The sequence below is a fragment of the Hydra viridissima genome, unplaced genomic scaffold, assembly GCF_058129835.1.
Source record: "Hydra viridissima isolate aposymbiotic clone 2 unplaced genomic scaffold, HvirCarnegie_v1 scaffold_5, whole genome shotgun sequence".
NCBI classification, from domain to species: domain Eukaryota; kingdom Metazoa; phylum Cnidaria; class Hydrozoa; order Anthoathecata; family Hydridae; genus Hydra; species Hydra viridissima.
Genome location: NW_028324304.1, coordinates 15,494,735 through 15,509,294, shown reverse-complemented (window position 1 = coordinate 15,509,294; position 14,560 = coordinate 15,494,735). Strand labels below are relative to the sequence as shown.

Sequence of the window (14,560 nt, the reverse complement as noted above, 5' to 3'; positions counted from 1 at the left end):
AATTTATTGTTATTTATGTTGTTCTAGAATGCTTTACTTATCTTCATATCCTTGAGTTTAAGCTTTTTAATTTTTTAAAAAAGAAGCTTGTTTTTATTTAAATTTTTAGTTTGCGACCCTTAAATATGCTAGTTCAGCATACTTGCATTAGAGGCAATTATACTTATAACGAAAGGGCAGAGGGTGCATACAACCTCCTCCTTCCCGGCCTCCCCCTACTCTTCCCAATAATTTGCAGCAACGCTATTGGGCTCTTAACTTTTTAATGAAAAAAGCTTCAGATTACACAGGAAGTTATAAGAAAAGAAAAGATTGCAATTGTTGACGAGCAATAGAGGATAAAGGAAAAAGCCACCACCGTGTAATGTAATTGGTACAAAATAATAAATAATGCTAGCAACAACTAGTTTACCCAGTAATTAAGTGTCACTCAAACAAAACGAGAAAAAGAGCAATTTTGATTAAGGTTTATTCAAATTGACTTTGTTTTATCATGCCTGCAAAAGCTTAAAATGGTTAGGGCCAGTCTAGTCAAAAGGATAAACAAGGCGAACGGTTGCTATCCTTGAAGCATAATTTGTTTTGGCTTAATTTTGATAATTTAATTTAACGGTTTCTTATTCGGCTTATAACCCTAGACAAATTTCCCGGGTCTGGTCAGTGGTTTTTTACAAGCTATGTTTTTAACGAAATTCACTATTAAAATCTAAATTACAAAGGGATTTTTTAAAATACAGACTGGACTTAATGCTTAAAAGTTTTACTTTGTATTCAAATGTAGTTTCTTGGCTGATGACAAAATATATAAAAAAAAGTGTTGTGTTGTTAATTGCAGAATCGGTTATAAAAAAAAAATCACTGATAATGAAGAAGATTTTATAACTAAAATGGTGTTAAATTGATTGATTTGAGTTTGTAATAGAGTTTTAAATGGAGATAACTGGTAAACCTCTGAGGTCTATATATTAACCATTTTGAAGAAAAAGAGAGCATAAATTTGATATCTAACCAATACTATTAAGAAAAATACATACCCTCCTCCACAATAATTTCATCAAAATAATTTAATTATCTAGCTTTAAATTAATTATATAGTTTTAGTATGTTATGAAACTTAAAATAAGAAATTTAATATGAGAAAAAATTAAGCTTTATAGCTTCATGTATTATGAATCTTAAGGTATTTTATAAACTTATATGCTTTGCTTTGATTCTGAGCTAAAACTCTAGAGAAGCCTACAGGTTGTGTTAAGAGAAGAACTTCAGCTTTTTGCTTTTTCATGATTAAAGACGTTGAAATAAGAATAAAACCATTTAAAGTTTAAAAATTTTTATTAAGAGAAGAAATAATTAACTCAGATTTAGCAAGACGTTTTCTTGCCGGGTTTGCCAAAGCCGCAGGATATTGCAGAAAATCACAATCGCACTGAGAATCAACATAAGCGAGATCATCGCTTAAAATTAAGCCCTCCTTAAAAGCATACTCTTTTAAAGTTAGACCTCTCGAATCCGTGCCACCGTGCGAAGCCGCGTAAGACAATTGAGCGGTGTCACATTTTAAACCTAACTTTCAAATAAAAAAAAGAATTTCTTTAATACCTTCACATACAAGTTACTTTACTCTATTTCAACATCGAACCGCTATTTCTATTTATAGCAGAGCGTCACTTGAAAAGTCTTTTCCTAACCTTTAATCCGCTTTGCGTTTGTTAACTGCAAAAAACGTATTCCATTCGGAGGTTTTTAGATATCAGAAAGAAATTACTTTCCATACGACATTATTTTCCAAGATTTTAGTTCGTAACAACTAAGCATATCGGTTGAAAATAAAAATTCTGGACAGCTTTTCAGTGGTGAGTAGGAAAGGGGGAGAGGAATTCTTTACGGGAGAACAGAGCTTCCTGGCCCCGTTTTAATACGCAAAAAAGGATAATAGTAATGACAGTAGCTGTAAACGGTATTATTATTACCATTATCCATTTTTAAAAAAATTCGTAGATAATTAGAAATTTCAATGTATTTGATGTAATATAAGGAATATTGCCCCACAAGTGTAATGGATATGAAAAACCTAAAGAGTTAGCAATGTCTCTTGAAGAATTAACTCTGGGCTTTCTTCATAACACGCACAAATCTTTCGCCTTTTACTAAAGATTTCCGTGGAGAAGGCCAATTAAATGAGTGTTTAACAAATTTTTCTCTGGCCTGTTCACGCAGGCCAACTTATTTTGAAACTAAAACCTGTGAAGACAAACTGAGGATACTAGAGTTAATCTATTGTAAACTTGTCTTTTTGTTTAAAAACACAAGCTTAGTCCTTAAAGTGTCCAATTAAGGGAGAGCTGCACAAGACGGTACGATGTCATTAAATAATATATGCTGTAAAATATTTATTTCGAATTCTTTTTCATATATTTTTTGCGTTTCTGTCTACTTTCAAAAGGTTTGACAACCTTTGACGTAATTTTATAAAAGGTATTGGAATGACAAAAAAAAGATTGCAATTTTTGAAATCTTTTTTTTTTTTTTATCCCTACTGGTAATTGGGGGAGAGGGGGGACATAAAGTCTTCAAAGACTGCAATAGAAAAATTCATTTTGCATTTGCGGGTGACTTTTTTCGACACTTTGGAAAATCAAAAACTCGTTGATATATGATAAGGGAAAAACGAGAGAACAGACCCATGACAGAGTTTGTTTAGGCTCAAGTCAGTTGCAGTTACATTTCGAATGTAGCGGCCCACGTCAGCAGGCCGAAGAAAAATTGATTGAACACTCATTAAATTGGCCTTCTCCACGGAAATCTTTAGTAAAAGGCGAAAGATTTGTGCGTGTAATGAAGAAAGCCCAGAGTTGCAGATCATGTGCATTAACTTGGCTGGCAATCTTTTTGAAGTCAGTTACACTTGTGGTGCAACACACATTTATTTAAAGTATCTTATTGAAAAGTTTTGTCATCAATCAAGTTTCGCCATATCAAACTAAACAGTTTCTTTGTGAAGTTTCTTTTTGTCTCAGCCAACGTGCCATCAAATGACAGTTACTTGGTCAACTCGAGTGGTGAAGAAGAATGATTGTGGATGAAAATAGAGTGTTTTTAAATAAGACTATACGAAATCCAAATCAATTTATTAAAAAATAATTTTTTTTTATAGTTTAAAAGTACCTTTAAAATGTTGTATACCCTTCTACAAATTGAACTAATACTCAAAAAAACAGAGCTATTTATCTTATTAATGTACTTTAAAATGTTTGCTGTTAATTAACTAATGCAACATTTTGAAACGATTAAACTATTTTTATAGTTTGAATTCTTTTAAGACGGCATCTTTCCGTTTTTGACTCTGTTGAAAATTAGTTAACAGAATCTTCACAAATAAACTGTTTAGATCCATAAAGGTGGCTTCACAGCAAATAAAAGGTCAAAAATAAAAAAATAAAAAAATTGAAAAATATGATTTTTGAGAATTTTAACAATGCTGAAAATGATGGTATAATTATTTTTTAATAATTTCAATTTTTTAAGCAACTATTTTGCATTTTTACAGATATGATATAAAGTAGCTTCCTTAGCAACGCCTATAGCAACGGAAAAAAGCAGTATGAAAACTTTTGTTTCACCACTGTTTTGGTATGTTTTCGTGTTCTGCAATAATAAAAGATTTAGTTTAGAGGCTAAATATGTTCAGTTTTAAAAATAAAACTGTTTTACTTATTGAAATTGCATCATTTCACGATCATTTTATTACTTACTTCTTGTGACAAAACCATTTACTAACACAAGTTGTGTTGATAGAATGTTTACTTGAAATATTTTTTTAGGTCAATAAATTATATATATAATGGGTAATTATAAGAATACTTCAAGATCTAATAAGAGAAAATTTAGTGGTAATAAGTACCCCATATGCATTAAAGATACGAATGTAACTGGTAACTTGTCTGAAAATGTTTCATATATCAGTTCTAAAAAGTTAAAGTTTGATGTCGAATATACACTTACCTAAATACAATTCCTATCCTACACTTACCTGACGGGGAAGTAAACCTGATCAAAATTGGTCTTTTATTTCCCTTCAGGCAAAAAATCAGCGCGGTGAATTACCAAATAGCGACTCTCAAGTAAATCATCTCGAAGATGGCTTCATACGCTGACGCTACTAAATACCAACAAGCCTCGCGAATGGAAAAAGTCGTGGATATTAACGTCTACATGGATCCTTCGGAATCGATGAACCGTAAATACCTGGAAAGCCGTGCGAAAGAAATAAATGACGAAATCCATCGAGTCGTTGGTAGAGGGAAGGTGTCGAGTCTCACTTATAGAGACACTGGATCATCGAATTTCACCAAACCAAACCAAAGACGCAGATGCTTTTATGAAATCCGAATGCACAATAAGTAAATGCAACAAGAGCATAGCAAAGAAAAAAAGAACTAAGATAGGATTCTTAATAACAATAAAGTGTGACCACCTGATTAACGATGAGGAAATGCTCGAAGTACTGGACTCTTTCGTCGAAGAATTCTACAGCATAACACACACCACGTATGATTTCGACAAGAGCCTCAGGGACGGTAGAAGATTATTTCGAGTTAAACTCAGTGTTACACTAGAAGAACTACCACACTTCATTGAAATTGGGGGTGTGCGTATCGCGATGCACTTCGCTGGGAAATCCTTCCTGTGCGGAGCGTGAAAGAGCTCGCACCCCCAAATGTCAGATGCATAGCTATGAAGAAAATCGAACCCCAGATGAACAAAAACATAGAATCAGTAATAGAGCAACCCGACCAAACCGATTCATCTGAGAAAATCAATAACGTCAATGAACCTGCCGAATCGGTAAACCTAAACGACTCTACATTAGAAACAAAAAATAGATCTTTTAAATCACCGATTAACACTGAAACAAATATCACGAAAATAGAACGTACCACAGAAGAAATCGTAGATGAACTGATCCGTAGAACGTTCGCCTCTGAGAATACAGAAGAATTTTACGCAGAACTAGAAAAAATACCATAAGACATATTTGATTTATATAAGAAAAAAATAGACGATATTTGCCTTCGAAAGTACAAAAAAGAGAAAAAGAAACAGATTTCACAACAGTGAAATCTAAAACAGAAATTGAAAAAGAAAAACAGCAAAACGAACCACATCTAAAAGAGATCGTTAACAACGAAAAAAGTAATAACAAACGAAGTGGACAACCACCAACAACATCAAAAAAGGATACTAAAAGATACAGCACCTCGTAAAAAAACGAACTTGAAAACCAAAACGCTGAATTTTAGTTTAATTTTTCTAATTTTTAGTTTAATGTATATATTGTAATAACTTCAGTATTTTAACAGAAGTAGAGATTTCCAAAAGCGAACACTCCATAAAAGGCGCTAATTCACAATGAATTTTTCATTGAGAAAGAGCGCCAATTCTCAAAGAAATAAATAAAAGAAAAAAAAAAAAAAAAAAATTCGCATTCTAAAAAAAAAAAAACTTTGAGTCGTTTTTTAACGGAAATCAACCGTTAAATCAATCGTGACTAGGGTCCGCAAGGCAATTAGCTGGAGGACCCGAAACAAAAGCCACAATACATGTCGAAGATACAAATAATGCCAACACAAATGATTATTTTCTTCTTGTTAACTTTACTTTTATCAAACAGTTATTTGATTTGTTAGTGCATGTCCTGATTGTAAAAGTAAAGTTAACATCACAGATGATTATTCTAGCAGAATGGATTTCTTCCATAAATTTTCCATAAATTTCCAAAAAGAACTACTGAGTTTACTCCCATAAATGAGAATAAACTCAGCAGTACTTTCTTTTAATGAAGGTTCATCTGGTATTTATCGTGTATTTAAACATTTAAATCTAGATTTTCGAAAAAATGGGATAACCAGTTCAGTAAAAAAAGACCAAAAGCGGTTACAGAATATGGTGAAAAAAGGACAACCAAAAAAAAAAAAGAAAAGAAGAAGAAAAGAGTTGAGAGGAATTAGGAAAGGTTGGATTGATAAAGATCAATAGCAATTATCAAAAAATAACTACAAAAAGAGACGTTTTTAAAACTTTTTTTACAAATTTGCCTTTTTTACAAATTTGCCTAATATGAAGATTTTAACATAATTTATAAACTCAAAACACGATATCTCAACACTAAAAAATGCTTAGACCTTCAAATTTCCCCAATTTCATGTATATGTCCAATACATATATATGTAGAGAATGAACTAGAGTTTTGATAATTGAATAAATGTTTATCAATTACTAAGCCTTTTTTGAACATTATCCCCTAAAAATTAGTCAATTTTCAGCTTATAGGGAAAGAAATATTTTTGTTTTTATATATTGATCTTAGTTCATCCATATATCAGATAATAATATTGCGAAGTAGCGAGTTATTTTAATTAGCCATTCTGGTTTAATCGTGTTTTGAAAAATAAATAAAAATATACATTTTCAATAAAGTCCTCTTTTTTTTTTTTTTTTTTTTCAATAAACATTTATATTTTATTATTATTTTCATTAAATTGAATTTATAAAAACTGATTTTAGAATTGATTTAAGTTATTTTACTACAAAAAAAAACATTTCGAAGCCACCTTAAATAAATGTGTGTTGCACCACAAGTGTAACTGACTTCAAAAAGATTGCCAGCCAAGTTAATGCACATGATCTGCAACTCTGGGCTTTCTTCATTACACGCACAAATCTTTCGCCTTTTACTAAAGATTTCCGTGGAGAAGGCCAATTTAATGAGTGTTCAATCAATTTTTCTTCGGCCTGCTGACGTGGGCCGCTACATTCGAAATGTAACTGCAACTGACTTGAGCCTAAACAAACTCTGTCATGGGTCTGTTCTCTCGTTTTTCCCTTATCATATATCAACGAGTTTTTGATTTTCCAAAGTGTCGAAAAAAGTCACCCGCAAATGCAAAATGAATTTTTCTATTGCAGTCTTTGAAGACTTTATGTCCCCCCTCTCCCCCAATTACCAGTAGGGATAAAAAAAAAAAAAAGATTTCAAAAATTGCAATCTTTTTTTTGTCATTCCAATACCTTTTATAAAATTACGTCAAAGGTTGTCAAACCTTTTGAAAGTAGACAGAAACGCAAAAAATATATGAAAAAGAATTCGAAATAAATATTTTACAGCATATATTATTTAATGACATCGTACCGTCTTGTGCAGCTCTCCCTTAATTGGACACTTTAAGGACTAAGCTTGTGTTTTTAAACAAAAAGACAAGTTTACAATAGATTAACTCTAGTATCCTCAGTTTGTCTTCACAGGTTTTAGTTTCAAAATAAGTTGGCCTGCGTGAACAGGCCAGAGAAAAATTTGTTAAACACTCATTTAATTGGCCTTCTCCACGGAAATCTTTAGTAAAAGGCGAAAGATTTGTGCGTGTTATGAAGAAAGCCCAGAGTTAATTCTTCAAGAGACATTGCTAACTCTTTAGGTTTTTCATATCCATTACACTTGTGGGGCAATATTCCTTATATTACATCAAATACATTGAAATTTCTAATTATCTACGAATTTTTTTAAAAATGGATAATGGTAATAATAATACCGTTTACAGCTACTGTCATTACTATTATCCTTTTTTGCGTATTAAAACGGGGCCAGGAAGCTCTGTTCTCCCGTAAAGAATTCCTCTCCCCCTTTCCTACTCACCACTGAAAAGCTGTCCAGAATTTTTATTTTCAACCGATATGCTTAGTTGTTACGAACTAAAATCTTGGAAAATAATGTCGTATGGAAAGTAATTTCTTTCTGATATCTAAAAACCTCCGAATGGAATACGTTTTTTGCAGTTAACAAACGCAAAGCGGATTAAAGGTTAGGAAAAGACTTTTCAAGTGACGCTCTGCTATAAATAGAAATAGCGGTTCGATGTTGAAATAGAGTAAAGTAACTTGTATGTGAAGGTATTAAAGAAATTCTTTTTTTTATTTGAAAGTTAGTTTTAAAATGTCACACCGCTCAATTGTTATACGCGGCTTCGCACGGTGGCACGGATTCGTAACGGCCATAATAGCATGGCCGTTACGCCCTGTTAACATCGACCGGTACTTTTTGGAAAACCCTTTGGTTATACAGGGGTTGGACAAAATATCGGAAACACTACTAATAATAGTAAGCTGATTTTTAAGTGTCTGTAAAACCGTCATTGACCGTTATATTTTTATAATTCTTTTCTAATGCATCTTGTCTATGTTTCTAAAACATATATATTTTTTACAAATAAATTGGTTTAACGAAATTAAATTGCATAGACATGATAAATCAATCCGATTTCAAAAGAGGCCAATTGTAGGTCCCGTATGGCAGGAGCAACCGTTACTAAACCATCCCAGATGCTAAATATTTCAATAGGTACAATCTCGAAAGTAGTGACAGCATTTGAAAAGCAAGGTAAAAAATTGTCATTAAAGTGCATTTCCGGAAGGAAAAAAATGCTTTCTGATAAAGACCATCCTACTTTAAATCGAATTGTCAACAAGAAAAACCTAACAACAGCCATTAACGTTGCTACCAAACTTAATGATCATCTCGAAAATTCAGTTTCTACAAAAAAAAAAAAAAATGTCTGTCTCGAGCTTCATGATACCGGATTTTATGGAAGGGATGCTATCTGGAAACCTTTGCTCTCGACAACAAACGTTAGAAAACGTTTAGAGTTGAGGAAAAATCACCAGAACTGATCTACGGAGCAGTGGAAGAATATGATATTGTCTGATAAATCATTATTAACATTTCTACTATTTTATTGGATAAAATCCATAGAATGATCTTAGAGCTGTTCCCGGAAGGCAGCGCAATATTCCAGGACGTCAAAGCCCCAATCTACACCGCTAAAGTAATCTCAAAATTGTATGATGAACATTCTGAGGAAAAAACTCACCTTATCTGCCCACCACAATCACCTTAATATTATTGAACATAGTGGTGGTGCATGTTAATAATTAATTTACGAAGTTAATATCCACCACCAAAGTCACTAAAAGTTCTAGAGACAGTTTTGATGGAAGAATGGACAAATATTCCAGAAGAATACATTCAAAGTTTGCCCCTTATTATAATAAATTTGTTTGTTTTTGAAGGTGTTTCCATTATTATGTCCAACTCCCTGTATAAAAGCATCAAAATTTTAGTTTTTCAGTTTTTAACGATTAGTAACAGGTATGGTACAAACTTTTATATCAGCCATTTGAAATCAATCGGTTTTAAAATTGTTAAAAATAAATAAAAAGCTGTAAGATTCGTTTAAAGAGTTTTTGACTGTATAAACCTTTTAAAACAAGCAATATGGAAATATTTAAAACTTAAGAAAAATATTTTCCTCTGAACCTTTTTTTGTACAATATGCGTGTTTGTTGTAAGTTATACAGATTATAGAAGAAAAAATGCTTTGGGGTTTTCTTTTTGAAGGGTATTGTTTTCCAGTTTTTGAAGACCTGAGTTATAATTATCTCAAAAACTACTCCAACTTATGTGACAGCTTGATAGAAAATTAAACTAATCATCTATAGGGCCGTCGACAGGTTGAGCGAGAAGTAGGTCGTTTATCGTGTTTGACCTTTGGAGGCCAGTGACTGCTGAAAAGCAAAGAAAGAAGGTTTCCGTTTACCAGGAGTGAGCGTTCCCAAAAACATCCTCAAAAAAATCAATTTAGAAATTTTCCGATATCCCGGGAAATAGTGCCCGGGAAACCGGATATTTTCATTTTTCAATTTTCAAAATATTTGGAAACTTCACAGCTTTTTTGCAAATCAAAAGTGTCGCCTGAACTTTTTTTTTAATTTCTGAATTTTTTTTGAATCTTTATTACAAAGACTTTCAAAGAAGAAAACTAATGTTAAAATGCCTTCACATATGTTTGTATAAGTTTGAATGGTTTAGAATCATTTTAATCTCCAGAAGAAAAAAAAAAGAAGCCAAATGTAAATATTTTCCAAAATTATTGTTATGCAAAGGTGCTTTTACAGTTAGATTTAAGAGATTTAGAAAAAGTTTGTTATAGTATTTTCCCAAAAAGAATGAGAAGTTGAGCTACCAAATATCAACATTGTGTTGAATCAAATTTGGTTCCTATGATAAAGAAAATTTCATTGGGTGAAAGGTTGTCTCATTTTGCAGCTGTACTTGGTTTTTCTATAAGAGGAATAACAAAATCTCATCAATTTGTTAATTGTTTTGAAAAAAGGGTACCTTGCAAAAGCTCAACAGATGTCATGAATCTTAGATATCTAATATATAAAACCTAAACCTTGTATGTGGGTGTGTTCTTTTACGAATCCACAGTATTGATCTAATCCTCACCAAACTTTGTGCACAGGTCTAATTTTTCCCAGAAGAGGTTTTAGCACAGGTTTGGACTACCAAGGTATCCGACCTTGGTCAAGGTGTTTGTGGCTGGAGTCAAGTTGAAACTCCCTCTAACCACTCCTCGCCACGGCGAGGAGGTGATAACGGAGCAATTAACTTTAATAGTTTTTACCAATGAAAACCAAAAAATTATATGTGTTAGCGGTTTTTATGACAATTTTTAAGGGATATTTTTGGAAAAGTATACGGTGTAAATTTCCGAGAATATTTGTAAAGACAGGTTTTTGTTTACTTGAAAAAAAAAAGGATTTAAATTTAGAATAGGTTTAGATGGATATTTAAAATATGGCAGAAGGTTTATGAAATATAATCGAGGATTTGTTAATCTTTGATTAGAAAGAACGAATTGATTATTTAGATCAAATATTGTCTTAAACAATTGACTCAAAATTTAAACTTGCTCTACAACATTGGGTGCTTCTGTAATAGAAAAAATTGGCAATCACATTCCTGCTAAATATCTACTTTATTTTGCTGATGCAATCTATTTAACATTAGTAGATGTAATTTATAAAAAGCAAGATGATCAAAATGTCAATGATAAAGATATTGATAACAATTTTAATGAAAATTTTGATACCTTTAGTGATGACAATGAAGAGGAAAATGAAGTTATTCAGCAAGCTCCTGATCTTTTTCCTAAGCTTCATAAAAAAGAAGAGTTTTTGTAAAAAAAGAAAAGTTAGAAAAGAATGGTTAGAAAAGTTGCTGCAGGTTATAATAGTTTTTTAAAGCAAACACTCTACATCATTATTCTAAAGATGAATTTGAGAAAGAGCTGGTACTAATTTTGAATTCAAAGTCTGACTAGAATTCAATGTTGGCCATTATTCAAAGATTTATTAGCAGCTGCTGAGTTTCTTGTAGATTTTGAATTAGAAAAACTAATGGTGTCTGACGATGAACTGAAAGTGATTGAAAATTTAGCAAAATGTCTTGAACCAATTGTCTAAGGTTGTGAAATGATTTGTAGAAGAGAGACTATATTATTGACAGCTGAAAGCATTAAAACTTATTGTTAAAGAATGAATAAAATATGTTAAATAAATAAATATGTTCAAGAAAATTAATTAGCAAGGGATTTAAAGCTCTGATTTAAAAAAAAAAAAAATGCTCGCAGAAGGAAAAAGAAATTGATGGCTAATTAAGATTTTTAGATAATCCAAGTTTTTCCCAAAATGAGTTGAATGATGATATATTTTCTATACTATTTAAGGCAGCAGTAATAAATTTATCCAAAAAAAAAAAAAAAACCTATAGGCTTTTTTTCCATTAATCACAAAGTAGCAACAGAAGTTAATACTATTAAAAATAACAATAGAAATACCACTGCAGATGATTCATTTGAATCTATGGCTAAACAAAAAGAAAAGTTGCGATAAATCAAATCCTTCATAATTTAATTGGTTTGAAGCAATCTACAAAGATCTTTTAACTTGGAAATGCTTTATAATGCCATTTTGACTATTTGTCCATCTAGTATTGAGGCTGAATGAGCATTTAATTGAACTGAACTTTTTTAAAAATTGTGTATTTTGTTTTTAAAAAATTTTGCGGGATTCCTAAAACGGTATGAAAATTATCCGCTATTGGAAATGGAAAAAGTCCGGAAATTCGCACCTCTTAAAATTTTTTTTTTGTTTTTTGCTTGTGGCAATCAAACTTTATAGAAGTTATTTAAATTAAATATAGTAAAACAGGGTAGAATGAAATAGTGGGTAGAATGAAATAGTTATAACTACGCTTATTCTTTTGCTCTTAATTAATTATTGAATAAACTTTTTGCAAATATTTTCTGATTTTGTTGTAGAGAGTTTTTTTCTGAATAAGATGATATTAAACTTTAAATTTTAAAAAAAAGTTTTTTTTATAATTTGTTAGGTCTTCGAAAGCGATATGATACTTTTTTTCTTTTTTTGAAAAATGGACATAAAACTCTCGGAAACTAAATTTGATATCATCGAACTTAATAAGTATTCTGGTAAAACTTTTTACGCTGGTCAAGAATCTTTTTTCAAAATTATATTTGCTATTCAGGGAAAAAAGTTATGAGATAAAAACGAAAACAGATACATGTGGGGTTGAATGAAATACGCGAATTGCTCACTTGTTAAATGCGACTTTTATTAATTAAATCTCAAGTGACCAATCAATCTCTGTAAATTTTGTGGATAAATTTTAAACCGATTATTATTAAATCTATTCTAATATAAAATATGCCTCAAAACAAGTTGCTCTCAAAGAAAAAAGAAAAACCATACACCGAAGAGCAAGTTACGCTTGCTCTGGCCAAAGTACAAAGCAGTGAATTTTCATTTAACAAAACTGCTCAATCATTCAACTTACCAATAGCAACTCTTCACAGGCGTGTTCACGGCATAGATGAAGCAGTTGGGATTGGTTCAAACGAGATTGTCGCATCAACTTGAATCAATTTGGTAGATACGCTCATCAAATTATCCAATTGGGGCTTTGGAAGAACTTATAATGACATCATCACACTAGCTACCGACTATTTGCAACACCAAGGTCAATCTCATTTGTTTTCTAATGGTACACCAGGGAGAGATTGGTATAAGTTTTTTATAAACTGGTGGAGTCATAAGTTGAGCATTAGAGCCATAAGCAATGGCTCAGTACTTAGAGCCGCTCGAAAAAAATCCACTATACAGTTGGAAATTGCATCGATGATGCTGGTAATTGTCCTGCTCCAAAAAATCTAAAAAATGTCTGTACAAAGATTGGTGCTTAAGTGGCCCAGACAAAAGTTTCGCATTCAACTCGTTGACACAAAAAAACGAAAAAATGTAGACGCACCAAGGTTTGAAGGGGAGTGTCTCAATAAACCTGAAATACTCGAGAGATTGAAAAATGCTGAGAGCAAAAAAGCAGCAAAGCAAGCTAAAAAACAACGCAAGCTTAGCTTTAATGACGAGCTGCAAATAAACCAAGCAACAACAGCGACTCCAACAGCATTAATAGCTACAAACCAACTCAAGTGTAAATAGTGCCGTAAAGTTTTAGGCGAAGCTTCAACAAGTCAAAATATAGAATGGTACCAGTGTAAAAATTCTAAATGCAAGGTTTGGCTTTGGCAAAAATGCATACCAAAGCGATATGTTAAAGGCGCTGAGTTTTATTGCACCAAAAAGTGCCGCAAAAGTGCCAACTCAGCTCAGCCTCTAGTACCTCTCTACGACTCAACATCATTACAAGAATAAAGTTTTTTTTATTAGGTTGTTTTTTTAATTGTTAATATGGGTTGTTTTTTTAATTGTTATTATTGGTTGCTTTTTGTTTTTTTTAATTAAGTGTTGTTTTAATTACATATAGATTTGCGTATTTCATTCTCCCCGAATGTGGGGTAGAATGAAATAAATTTTTTTTTCAATTAAATAAAGTTTCTTAAAAAACTAAAAACTTTTTTTACTTGATTTGTATATATTTAAATACAGCTCAAATTCCTCTACAACTTTAAAAAAAAAAAAAATTAAAAACTTTTTTCTCTTAAAAAAAATTCATTAAAATTCTTAACTATTTCATTTGACCCCATTTTACTCTATGTCATCCAAACTTATATATTTACAAAAAAAGCATAGTAATCAAAAAAAGTTTTCACTCAAATTGGTGGGGCCTCACCCACTGTTAGTTCAGATTTGCATGCATAATTAAATTGATTACGACATTTTATAAATTTAGTATTTTCTTTTAACCACACTTTTAGGTGTTTTTGAACTTTTACTCTTTTTAAGAATTAAAAATTAGTGAAAACTACAAAGCCAAACTAAAACAATAATATTCATAATTCTCATTAATTTATATGAAATCCTAAATTTTTTAAACAATCATCATATTCTTCTACTCTGCTTATAATGTAGTTCTACACAATTTATATCCATTTTTATAATGAAGGATTCTCTAGGGCGTAATTAAGTATAAAATAGCTTATGATATAAGTACAGCAATTAACTAACTTTATAAACCACTATAAAATATAATAGTAAGCTGTTAAAACATCTCCCAAGAACTCAAGTTCTTAAGTTATATAGCCGGCTAAATACATTGGTCTTCTTCTTTTCAGGTGGACCGTCTGATCACCTATAACTTCAATACCGTTATCTCCTTCATAATCATTAACATCTGTCTCTTCGATTT

The 14,560-nt window shown here is 31.4% G+C and overlaps 1 protein-coding gene, 1 long non-coding RNA gene and 4 other non-coding genes across 6 annotated transcripts in view; 3 read left to right on the top strand and 3 right to left on the bottom strand.

The window, feature by feature from the left end:
- LOC149888891 (uncharacterized) overlaps window positions 1-14,560 on the top strand; it is a 380,578-nt gene that overhangs the window by 146,414 nt on the left and 219,604 nt on the right. The gene's annotated exons all lie outside the window — the stretch shown is intronic.
- Window positions 2,102-2,221, top strand: LOC145189623 (U5 spliceosomal RNA). The gene has a single exon (XR_013847302.2). It is a non-coding gene; the product is annotated as a U5 spliceosomal RNA (small nuclear RNA).
- LOC149888899 (uncharacterized) lies at window positions 2,516-5,422 on the bottom strand. The gene is made up of 3 exons (XR_016452643.1): window positions 5,258-5,422; window positions 4,938-5,010; window positions 2,516-4,851 (listed from the first exon to the last, which is right to left on the bottom strand). It is a non-coding gene; the product is annotated as an uncharacterized LOC149888899 (long non-coding RNA).
- LOC145189616 (U5 spliceosomal RNA) lies at window positions 2,736-2,855 on the bottom strand. The gene has a single exon (XR_013847299.2). It is a non-coding gene; the product is annotated as a U5 spliceosomal RNA (small nuclear RNA).
- Window positions 6,689-6,808, top strand: LOC145189617 (U5 spliceosomal RNA). Its single transcript, XR_013847300.2, has one exon. It is a non-coding gene; the product is annotated as a U5 spliceosomal RNA (small nuclear RNA).
- LOC145189615 (U5 spliceosomal RNA) lies at window positions 7,323-7,442 on the bottom strand. Its single transcript, XR_013847298.2, has one exon. It is a non-coding gene; the product is annotated as a U5 spliceosomal RNA (small nuclear RNA).